Below are 8431 nucleotides of genomic sequence, written 5' to 3' on the forward strand. Positions count from 1 at the left end.
GGGAAAGGGCTCGCTAGGATATCGCATTCTATGCCTACGTATCTCATCTGGAATGAGAATCAGAGCTACCGTAGTTCGGCTCACGCACGCCGAAACAAAACACACACAAACAGGCAAACATGGAAACCGAATGCCAATCGCTGGGCTTACAACAGACTCCGAACCAAACAAAACCCACACTGGAAACCAAATGCCAATTGCTGGACTTATATCGGACTCCAAGCACGCAACAATAGGATACGGAATGCCAATCGCTGGTCTTACATCCATCTCCTAACACACAAGAAGGATAACAAACCAAACAAGTTACTAAGGAGTCTGGAACTCGAGCCTAGCAACTGTCAAGCAAACACACGCAAAAAGAAAAAGGGTGCCCGGAGAGATCTCGTACGACCTCCTGCCTACGTACCTCATCTGGTATGAGGATCAGGGCAACGTAGTTCGGCTTAACAGGGGAGAAACTTTCTCCTAACCAGAGACTGGGAAATGACAAACTAGAAGGGAGACTGACTCGAGCCTAATAGTTATCATGCATTCCACAATGGTCCTAGGTCGAGTTTTCTATCTAACTTGCACAGGCAGCAAGCTATCCTAAACAGGCAAAGCAAAGCAAACAAACACACAATTAGCACACACTATATACAAACAAAGTGGGCTCACACAAGGGTTAGGCTGTGAAACACAAGCCAACTGTAATCGGGTGTAGTTAGCTCTTAACCCTAACATTGAGAGTTAGGGTGAAGCAGATGAAATGGGAAGTGAAGATAAGACTTCACAACTCTTATCCCTGGCCTGGGAGAGCTTCAGATGATAGAAGGTGTGGGAGTTCAGAAAGTTGGAACTCTCTCCACAAGTTAATGACTCTATAGATCTTGGGTTAATATCCACAATGCATCAACATGTAATGTGAGCAAAGGGATGACACACAGACTAACAGGAGATGGGTTACACATCTCTTTTATCTGTCAATTGCCTTATCAAAGGTCTTTTCCTGCTTGGCACAAACATAAACAATCACAAGCATTGCCTCTTAAGGAGGACTTCAGACAGGTGCCTGACCACATAACAGGCCAGGTCTTCCAGACTACATGGAGAAGAGATGTTATACCTAGGTTAAGCAACCCACAAGCAAATGCAAGTTCACAATGAACTATAGCAACTAATGTACCTGAAAACAATTCAACTCAATCAGTATACAACTCAAACAAAGTCAAACAGACAGTTAATGGTCCACAGTCAACAGTACAGTCAAACAATAGTCAAACAAACAACAAGTGCAAGCTCAACTCAAAGGAGCTAAAAGCCACCTACAAAACAAGTCAAGATTAGTCAAGATAAACCAAATAGTCAACTCAAGCAATGTGAATCAATTCCCTCATGGCCATATGCTTCTTGTCCTGAAAACACAACTCAAACATAAGCACAAACCACTAGGACAAGGCCTAGGGTCAAAGTGGGAGAAATAATCCAAAACAGAACATGAAATTTGACAAGAATCAAGCTTAATCAATTAAGAACAATATCCAAGTGGTCTCATACCAATATCATCAACCAATTTCATTTCACAAATCATATAAGGCAAGGCATGCAAGTTGGAAACTCATTGAAGCAAACAGAATGAACCAATCCACACCAACTCAAAAATGATTCAATAAATCTCAAGAAAAATCATGGTTAAACATCATACATCAAATGATCAACACACCAAAAATCAAAGCATTTGGATAAGTGTAAGCATGGAAATTAAATTCCCTAAGGAAAGGTAAGCACAAACAAGCTCAAATGAGGCACAATTTCATACATCAACTTAACACAAGCCTAAAACAGAATTGACAAATGATAAATGTCTCAAACCAAAGCCACAATAAACTTAAAAGTGTCTATAAACAATATGCAAAATTTCAAGTTCATATGATAAACATCAAGCATTTCACAAATCATTGAAGTTCATGACTACTCAAAAGTCCCCAAATGGTCATCCAGAAAGAAAAATGCCAAACAAACCAGAAATCAATCCATAAATTCCAATAAAACTCATGATCAATCCAAACATGCACAAGTATCATCATGCAAAAAATCACATCAATTGACATTTAATTGGCATGGCAAAGAAAATCATCAAGTTGAGCAAGCAAAGGTGTGACACACATTGTCACACCTACATTAATCAGATCATATCTCAACAACCAGAAATGAGAAAAATGCAAACTCTATACCAAAATGTCCATTAGGATGTCTATTTTAAGCATGCAAAATTTCACAATCATTGGATTGAAATCCATCATTTCATGAATCAAATGGCAAGGTAGGTACGAGATAGCACACATGTGAACATTCCCTAAGCAAAATTAAATTCCAACCATGCACAATTTCTGAAAAAAATCTCATAAAATAGTAGAGATGGTAAGGATCATGTTACAAAAATTCCCAGGCCATTTGGATTATTAATCATGGAGTTATGCATTTTTGAAGGGGAGAGAAAAATAAAAAACACATGAACAAGCATACATGAACATGGATGGAATAATGAACAAAAATGCAAAAGGCAATTTGGAAATGCATGGGATGGGAATCGAACAGAGCGCGTTTTCAAATGGAGCGCTTCTTAAGTGAAACGCGCCGTTTCACTTAAGTACATGTGGCGGTGAGAATCAATCTGAGCCAATCATTTTGACACGCCAGACTCGGTACAACCAATGCATGGCTAGAAACAGAAAATCTCATGCAACTACACGCTAACAAGATCAAAACCATTCTGGAAAATAAAACCCTAGGTGTTCATCAATGTTCATACGTGTTCATACACTCAAGAACACATTCATCTAGAAATTGAAAAAACTTATATCATCATGTTCATCCTTCCAAGTAAAACACGAATCCATGCTTAGTTAGTGCTAATTCAAACCATATCAAGAGATTCGATCAAAAGAAGTTTCCTCCACCAAACTTAGATCCAACATAACTTGTTCATTTCTTAATGAAAATTGATGAAATAAAGCTAAAATTAATCACCTATGAAAGATCTACCACATGCACCTATCAATTTCAAGAATCGTGACATTCGAAATCTAACCTTGTTGGAAGTGCAGAACTGGAACAGAGTGATTCAGGCCTTGTAATGTGGAAACAGATGATCCTCAAGGCTTAAGTGAATGAATGGATGAAGAATTGGTGCTCAATCGTGCTTAATGTTGCTCAAATCTTCAATTGCCATTAATGAATGCTAGCTTCAACAGTTCCAAATGTGCATGAAATCCTTGAAACCTTGCTTCAATCCAGCTCAATTATGCTTGTGGATGATGATTTGATCAAGAACAAAGCAATGTTTGTGAAGAATTTTGATGAAAAAGTGAGAGAAAAAATTGTGAAAATTGGTGAATTAGATCTAGATCTGAGCAAAATGAAGTGTTAATCCAATTTCTGTTATGATTATGCTATATATATGTTGTGCTAATGATGTATGCTAATCATGATTAAGCAAATGCAAAGGATTAAGTGAAATTGAAGTGTAATGCCAAATTGTCCAATTCACCCCTCATGCATGCATGCAATGCTACAGTGCACGAAATTCACTTGAAATCCACATGAAATGTTGTTTTGGAGCCAAGGCAAGTGGAACAATGAATGGACAATGCATAGTTTTTGAATTTGACTTTTCCCTCCAAAATTCAAATGAAAATGCATATATTTTTGTGATCAAAATGCATGGTATGTGATGCATGAATTGGATAGTACATGTCAAAACAAGAATGTTGCAAAAAGAACCACTTCATTTGGCCTTTTGGTGTGAAAGTTATGCACTTGTGAAGTTCAAATTTGCATGGCCATGATTGATCCATATCTTCTCAACCATACATGAGAAATTCATGTTTTTGGACTTTATTGGAAATGGGAGAACAAGATCTACAACTTTCATGTTGGACAAAATTTCATTTGAAGCATTTTTGATGATGAAATCTTGAGGAGAAAACCTTTCCATTTTTGGCAATTTTGAATTATAAGTCACTTTCCATTTTTGGAAAGTTTTGTCCTAACTTTATTTCCTTCAATGTTGATGTTTGAAATGCCAAATGAGACTTGTTTGAACATGAATGAAGTATTTCTAACCCTCTCCCACCTCCAAATCCATCAGTTGACTTTTGGTTGACTTTTCCAGTTGATAGATGACTTGGTCATGCACAGATGAACTTGAGCCTCAATCTCCTGATGAAATGGCTCCAAAATGAAACCCTAGCTTATACAAGCTCAATAAAAGCATATGATAATCCCCATCTCCATGAAAGACCCCATCTCCTTGCAAAACCCTGATAGGCACAATACAACTGATTAGGGTTGACCAGAGGTCAAAACCCTAATCCCAAGGCACATGATCAGGCACAATGAACCTCTTGGTGATGATAAGACCATGATGATGATGATGTACCATTCCAACCCAAGACAATGATCAATCTCCTTGAGGAACCAAGAAACCCTAATTGAAGCATAATCCTCAGATGATTAATGATCAATTCATGAGACCCTTAGGCTTGCATCTCTTAACCTCTTTATCTTTTGAGAAAGACCTAAGAGGATGACTTGCTTATTGTTTCCACATGATATGCAAAGATGCAATGACTAATGTCCTAAAATATGAAATGCAATATGTCAAGCCAGTCCCAAGAGAGGAGGGCAAATTTTGAGGTGTTACAGCTGCCCCTATTCAATCCATTATGAATCTGTCGATATGAACAGCCTCAGCTTTCAGATGATCAGGATGAAGAGTGATTGAATACCAAGAACAGACGAACAATTTGAACTCTGATGGGAAAATAATTAACAATGCCTGTCAGGATCAGCAAAGAAGCAATCTCATAGGAGAACCCGTCTGGTACGGAGAAAAGTCGGCCTGAATACCGTACATAAATGCTGTCTGGATACCAAAATAAATGGTAACACAGGAGTAACCATGGCCCGAACGCCGCTCATCAGTCTGAATACTGAGCATCAGAATATGAAAGTATTGATATCGGTCTGAATACCGAGAGATCGGCCTGAATGCCCAACAACTGGCCTGAATGCCGCTTTGGTCTGAACACCACTTCGGTCCGGATACCGGAAAATTGGCCTGAATGCCACAAGCTGCATCGATCTGAACTTCGGAAGCTTCCTCGATCTGAAAATCGGTACTTGGCCTAAACACCAAACAACTGGCCTGAACGCCACTTTGGTCTGAACACCACCTCGGTCTGAATACCGGAAACTTGGTCTGAATGCCACAAGTACTTCAACCTGATTGTTGGAAACTTCTTCGATCTGAAAATCGGAAACCGGCCTGAGTGCCACAAGTTCTTCAACCTGATTGTTGGAAACTTCTTCGATCTGAAAATCGGAAACCGGCCTGAGTGCCACAAGTTCTTCAACCTGATTGTTGGAAACTTCTTCGATCTGAAAATCAGAACTTTGGTCTGAATACCCACCTCAGTCTGAGCACCGGAAAACTTCCATGCCTGTCAGCGTCGGCAAAAAGGAATAGGGATAAATGAGTCGGCGCACGTGACAACGACCCATGCTTGGGATAATAAGCCATGAACCGACTATTCTCTATTCAACCCTAGCCAACGAACACCTTGCGCTTAGCTGGGGATTATTCTTTCTCTTTTTTACTTTTTGGACCCCGAAACCTCCTGGATTATCATTCCATCTCCGCCCGACAGAAGTCTTTCCTCCAATATCGCACTACTGAGGAATACTGTTGATTCAAATCACGATGCCAAACTCCTCAGAGTAACATCTTCACCTTCTGGCGAAACCCCCTCTCAAACAACGGTCTGAGACTAGCTTATGCTTGCAATGCTGATGCATGATATTTTTTAACGTAATGCTCCATAATCATGGAAATGCTACGCGATTTATTATGCAATATGCTATGCTTATCTACATGATGAATGCATAAAAAGTATCCCCCTCGAGGGACTCCTCTGGGAAGCTCGAGGCACTCTGCTGAGGAACTCGCCATTGCTCCAACTCCACCCTGCTGGGGAATAACATTGCTGCTGGGAAATATGCCACCCTTACCAGGAATAACCTCCTTTGCACCCGATCCGCTTGGGGACTTTGTTGGGGAAAGAACCACCAACACACTCTGTGGGGATAACAACGGTCTCTGACTTGCTAGGGATATAACAATCCCGACTCTGCTTGGAGAAACCACTACCAACAGATACCTAAACTGGAAATAGCAACCTTCAGGCCTGACTGCTGAGGAAACACCGATCTCAAACCTGCTGGGAGAGACAACCATCCCACCCTTGCTAGGGAAAACACAGACCTCGAATCTGCTGAGGAGGTAACCATCCCAACTCTGCTTGGGGAAACCAGGAAAATCTGGCACTGAACACCCGTCAACTCGTCGAACCAGGGCATTCACCATCCAAATCCAATGTCAGCTTTCCAATTTTGAGAACTCCCAGACTCGTCTGGACTTTTCTGATTCATCACCTTGTATTCCCGACTTCTCCGTACTCCCCGGAGAGCAAACTCCTTAAATTGGTACAAACTTTCTAATCTTCCGACTTTGAAGAGTCTTCTTGATTAATATCCAGGATCGTCGTACGTCCTCACCGTCTTTTCACCTTCCCTCCCCTTATTCGTCCCTGATCGGACTCCTCGGGGATCTTTCGTCAAAAGCTTCCACATTACAACCTGCAAGTGAGTGAGAATATCTAACAGTATCTGCAAAAGAGATCGTTAGATAAAAACGTGCCCCAGGCGTGTCAAGATTTCAACACTTGGGTCACCCAACCTTCCGAATAAGATTTCAAGCTTTCAATCTTATAAGCATGCATTGGAAGGGACCTGTATGTCTTAAAATGCAACGATTCTTTATCAAAAATATTTGGATGTTTTTGCAATCAAAGCGGTAATGAAAACAAAAACAAAATATTTGACTGAATATGCATTTTATTGATTGAAAAAGTGTGGCTCAAAACTGAGCAATACAAAGGAAGCAATTCCTGAAAAGACGTAATTGCGCACAAAAGGAAAAATCTATCCTAATGGCAATGCGAAACCGCGATCTCATCGGGTTCTAACTCGGTTACACCCCATATGTCCTCAGACTCTCCGTGATTTCTGCCTTCTGAACAAGACACTTCCGACCGATCCCTGTCGGGGATTATCCATGTGATATCCAAAGTACAAACGATCATGCCAGACGCAGTTGTTCGTTTCAATCCCTCTTTTGCCTGGACCGCCCTTTCGGGTTTTCAGTCCACCAGGATACCCTTTTTTGCCCAAGTCGCCTTTTCAGGTTTTCGACTTGCCGGGTGTACAGTTTTTCATTTTTATCCCTAATTTTTGCCCGAACCTTTTCATTTTTTTTTCGGTTCGCCGGGATGCCCATTTTTGCCTGGAATATTTTATTCTTTTCGTCCAGCGGGTCTCTTTATACGAAGTATTTTTTAACTGCGTCCGCCTTCACAGGGGATGGAAAATCCTCTCCATCCATGGCATTAACAACAAGGCCCCGCCAGAGAAAACCTTCTTAACCACGAATGGACCTTCATAATTGGGTGTCCACTTGCCCCTACGATCGTTTTGAGGAGGAAGGATCCTTTTCAGCACCATATCACCCACATGATACACACGAGGTCGTACCTTTCGGTCGAAAGCACGCTTCATCCGTTGCTGGTATAACTGCCCATGACAGATGGCGGCCAGCCTCTTTTCCTCAATCAGGCTTAACTCTTCATACCGGGTCCGTACCCATTCAGCCTCTTGCAATTTCACGTCCATCAGGACTCTCAAAGAGGGAATTTGAACCTCAACTGGTAGCACCGCTTCCATTCCATATACCAGTGAGAAAGGCGTTGCCCCAGTAGATGTACGCACCGACGTTCGATACCCATGCAATGCAAACGGCAACATCTCATGCCAATCTTTATAGGTCACAACCATCTTCTGTACAATCTTTTTTATTCTTATTGGCTGCCTCAACCGCCCCATTCATCTTCGGACGATAAGGAGAAGAATTGTGATGTTCAATCTTGAATTCCCGACACAGTTCTGCCATCATCTTGTTATTCAAATTAGAACCATTATCAGTAATGATCCTCTCGGGAACCCCATATCTGCAAATGATGTCTCTCTTCAGGAATCTGGCGACGACCTGCTTCGTCACGTTCGTATAAGAGGCTGCTTCCACCCACTTGGTGAAGTAATCAATAGCCACTAATATGAACCGGTGCCCATTCGAAGCCGTAGGCTCAATCTTCCCAATCATATCGATGCCCCACATAGCGAACAGCCATGGAGACGACATCAAACTCAACGGATTTGGAGGCACGTGCACCTTATCAGCATAAATCTGGCATTTATGACACTTCCGCACGAAATTGAAACATTGGGCCTCCATTGTCATCCAATAATAACCTGCCCTCAACAGCTTTTTCAC

This window comes from Lathyrus oleraceus, chromosome 1, assembly GCF_024323335.1.
Source record: "Lathyrus oleraceus cultivar Zhongwan6 chromosome 1, CAAS_Psat_ZW6_1.0, whole genome shotgun sequence".
In the NCBI taxonomy this organism is placed as follows: domain Eukaryota; kingdom Viridiplantae; phylum Streptophyta; class Magnoliopsida; order Fabales; family Fabaceae; genus Lathyrus; species Lathyrus oleraceus.